Consider the following 4,167-nt stretch of genomic DNA (forward strand, 5'->3'; position numbering starts at 1 on the left):
TCGAAGCTCAACTCGAGGAGTGAACTCAACTCGAGGAGTTATGTGAAGAGTCAGCACGAGGGCTTAGCAGTCAACTCGTGGACTCGAAGCTCAACTCGAGGAGTGAACCCAACTCGATGAGTTATGTGAAGAGTCATCACGAGGAATTAGCAGTCGACTCGTGGACTTGGAGCTCTGTCACGACCCGCGAGCCTTAGCTCGCCCACGAGCCGCGGCAGAGATCTTCGTATCTTACTTAACATAAATAAAATTCATAAAAACTTTGGTGGAAGCGCTTCCTGAAAACATTTTCTAGAAAAACTTTTAAAATATTTACATAAACGTCTCAAAACTATGGTCGAATTTTTCGTTTTTCCTACAACATACTATTTAAAACTTTACAAACAAAAAGACTCGTCTCTTTTTAAAAACAAAACAGACTCATTCGCCCTTGACTTAGCCACAGGTCGGCAGCCGTACATACACACGCCTACTTACTTACCGGTTTCGCTGATGCTCTGCTCAGTCTTCTTTGGCCTTTCCTTTATCTACAATATCAAGATAATAACTGTGAGTCGAAAGACTCAGTAAGCGGATATCTACATATCTAATGCACAATGCACATAACACATAAACAATACATAACATGAGTTCATATCTTTTCATAACTTGCGGAAATATCGGCTTAGGTCCCGATAAATCCACCTTACTTGAGAATCAATCGGCTTAGGTCCCGATAGATTCATCCTGCTTAGGAATCACTCAGCTTAGGTCCCGAGAGATTCCTCTGACTTAAGAATTCACCAGCTTAGGTCCCGGTGATTCACATCATAACATTCTTTTATCATAATCCATGGAATTACCAGCTTAGGTCCCGGTAACTCCTCTTACTTGAGAATATGCCAGCTTAGGTCCCGGCAATTCCCATCATACAATACATTTCCTGCTCGGGATCCCTTAATGATATCCGCACGACACATGTCTTATTGGCGCCAGACAGGAGGGTGCACAGTCTCCTGCCTAATCCCCATGTGGTACCAGCACGAAGCATAATAGGTACCTGCTAACAAGGGGTATATGTCGGAGGCGGTACCATTCTATGTTTTCTCTTTAATTAACTTAACATGAGAGACTGCTTAATTCGGGTGTAATCCCGATCTTACCATATATTCTTTTCGCTTATTAACTCGTGACTTATAAGATCTTGAGATGCGACTCCCAAAGATCCTATCATAATATTCTCGCTTTTGAATACGAGTCTTAACTTCAGTCTCTCATAATCCAGTTCACTAGGACTGGATCTCTGGAAGGTGGCTAACTAAACACATAGCAAAGGCTCGGGTTCCTAGTTACCTCTAGCCATTTTTGTTAGCCGGACTAATTCCGTTTCCCAATTCGTTAGCGGCTTAAAGCCCTTAATCTTGATAGTGAATTGTCTTTTGGTTTATCTTACTCTTGCTTACTAGAAAGCATATAGAAAATACACGTACAATATATGTATATATAATGATATATATATAATATTTCTTGATATTGTAGGTGCCTATAATCCACTTACCCGGATAACGATTCTTTCGAATCCTGAGATCTTCTCTTCCAAATAAAAGGGTTCTTCTTAACTTCACGTATAACTCAGTCCTCGTAAGCTTCTCCTGCTAATCCTTATAGCAATCTGGACGTATCTATGGAAGAGAAAGATCGAACATCGAGCATACTCAGTATCTCGTCCATTGATCTACTAACGTACACACTTCTACTAAAAGAAAGCTCATAAGGAATGCATTCAAAACGTCCTCCTAGTGACAGAACAGAGAATACATGACAGAACAAACATCAGGGAATACATGACAGAACAGAGACGGGAAAGAATCGACGCCTAAGAACAAGGCCTTAACAACTTCCCTGATCTAGGCTAAGAAACGCCCCGCTATTCGACCACCTATTCTTTTGACGGGACAAAGCCCATTGCTTAGGATAGGTTCCCGAATGTCGAAACTAAAAGAAAAGAACGTATAAAGAAACTCTTACTAACAATCTATAGAATACGTAAGTTATATGAAAATAACTCAAACCGACACTTCTCAAATGTGGTTTAGAAAATATTTTATGACTTGTCTCTTTTTATTGACAAGTTATAATGTTTGAGAACGTAAATAAAACATTTCTCGTTGATATTCTTTTTCCAAATTAAAAGAGTCGAGCTTATGGTCGAACTCGATTTTTAATACATAATTAAGATAAATATACTAAATAATTACGTGAATAATCAACGAGTTTAATAATGATACATATTAATTATTTTTTCTTAACGACTTACATAAAACGAGCTCGATTATAAAACATACATATTGATATTATATCGCAACTCTCATAATCTAGAACGACCCAACAAAAAAATAATTATAGGTTCGCACTAGCACGAGTCGAGACTCGGGAAATTTCTCGACTTTCTAACACTAAACCGAGACTTCGCGAGTCTCCGAACGAAACCCGACAGCCGTGAACAGCCCCCCGAGAGCCGCCACAAAGTCGCTGCCGTTCCCGACCCAACAGCTCGTCCCAACCGAGCCGATGAACCTCGCTGACCAGCCCCGCTCCATCGTCACTCGCGCAACAGCTCCGCCAACCTTCGGACAGCCTCTTCGCCATCCCGAGCCGCTGCCCCGAGACCTGTTCAGCCCACCTAAAACGAGCCTAGACTCTCAACATATATAACTCAAACGCACAACAACGAAACAACCGTTAACTCCTATTCTCAAACTAGAAAAACAACATGAAGCTCAGAATCACGTCCCAAAAAAAAATCAAGACTAAACACACGGCTAGAACCATTCTGCACGGCCAAGACCAAAACCACACAGCCAAGACCACAACCACACCCAAACCCGTCCAAAACCAAGAACAACACCATAAGCAGAGGAATCATCACCGAAATCAACTCTTGAACCATTAATTTCGCTTAACATCAAAAACCCCCAAATTCCAACCCTAAAATTTCGAACCCTAGAGATAAAAATCTCTCTTACCTCAGGTGAAATTGGTGGGTTTGAGTCTTCTCCGGCCCTTTCTCCCTTCTTTCCCGGCGATCTCCTCTCAGCCGGTGTCCTCGGCGGCTCACGGCGGTGGTTCGTCTCTTCTCGGTCCGCGCGCACGTCCAGCGACTTTGGGTCTCGGTCCTGGTGGCTCGTCGGCCGAGCGTCCCCTTCGCGAGCTCACCCCCTCGCTCTCTCGTTCTCTATTTCTCAGCCGCTCTCTCTCTCTCTCTCTCTCTCTCTCTCTCCCTCGGTCTCTCACTCTCGGTCTCTTCCGCTCTCTCGCTCTCTTTCCCTCTCTGGTTCTCTTCTCCTTCTTCTTTTTTTTTCCCGTGTCTTTTCTCTTCCTTGGGCTGGTGGGTTTGATTTTATTCGGCTAAGTGATAAACATCACTTGATATTATCCAAATCTTTGATTGATGACATGGCAATGCTCATCCTTATCCCATTAATTACAAACCAACCTATTTTCTTTGTTTTCTTTCAAATGGGTCCCTTAAAATTGTTACAACCACGTCCTTTCATACAATCATTTAATTAAATCCATCACCGAACGGATTATAATTATATGATTTGAACCGAGAATTTTCTCGTTCGTTCTCGAATAATTTAAATATATTTAAGGTTTCTCGGAATTAATTCTCGTCCTTAAGAATTTATTTCTTAATTTAATTTCCGGAATGTTTCCTCGGAATTAATTTACTAATCGAGATAAACTCGATAATTCCTTTGTTTATTCCGAGATTTCCATAACCTTAATATATTTAAAATTAATTCGATAAATCCATTGGAGTATAATTCACTCGAGAATTTAGTTGTAACAACGGAAACTCGCTTATTATCTCCAAATACGAGTGACGCAGAAACTTGTCCTTACAAGCTCAACTCGAGGAGTGAACTCAACTCGAGAAGTCATGTGAAGGGTCAACACAGGGACTTAGCAGTCGACTCGTGGACTTGGAGCTCAACTCGAGGAGTGAACTCAACTCGAGGAGTCCTGTGAAGAGTCACCACGAGGGCTTAGCAGTTGACTCGTGGACTTGGAGCTCAACTTGAGGAGTGAATCAACTCGAGGAGTCATGTGAAGAGTCAGCACGAGGGCTTAGCAGTCGACTCGACTACTCGAAGCTCAGCTCGAGGAGTGAAATCAACTCAA

General features: G+C 42.0%; 1 long non-coding RNA gene across 2 annotated transcripts; it reads right to left on the reverse strand.

Moving 5' to 3' along the window:
- Positions 1–345: 345 nt before the first annotated feature.
- Positions 346–3,736, reverse strand: LOC149407836 (uncharacterized). 2 transcript variants are annotated; one of them, XR_016297205.1, is made up of 3 exons: positions 3,006–3,696; positions 1,538–1,661; positions 346–527 (listed from the first exon to the last, which is right to left on the reverse strand). It is a non-coding gene; the product is annotated as an uncharacterized LOC149407836 (long non-coding RNA). The 2 variants fall into 2 exon arrangements; XR_016297204.1 differs by lacking the exons at positions 346–527; positions 1,538–1,661 and adding an exon at positions 2,212–2,694 and having other exon boundaries at positions 3,006–3,736.
- Between the last annotated feature and the right edge of the window lie 431 nt (positions 3,737–4,167).

The sequence above is a fragment of the Urtica dioica genome, chromosome 1 (assembly GCF_054948205.1).
Source record: "Urtica dioica subsp. dioica isolate 48M chromosome 1, U.dioica_male_clone48M_v1_H2, whole genome shotgun sequence".
Lineage (NCBI taxonomy): Eukaryota > Viridiplantae > Streptophyta > Magnoliopsida > Rosales > Urticaceae > Urtica > Urtica dioica.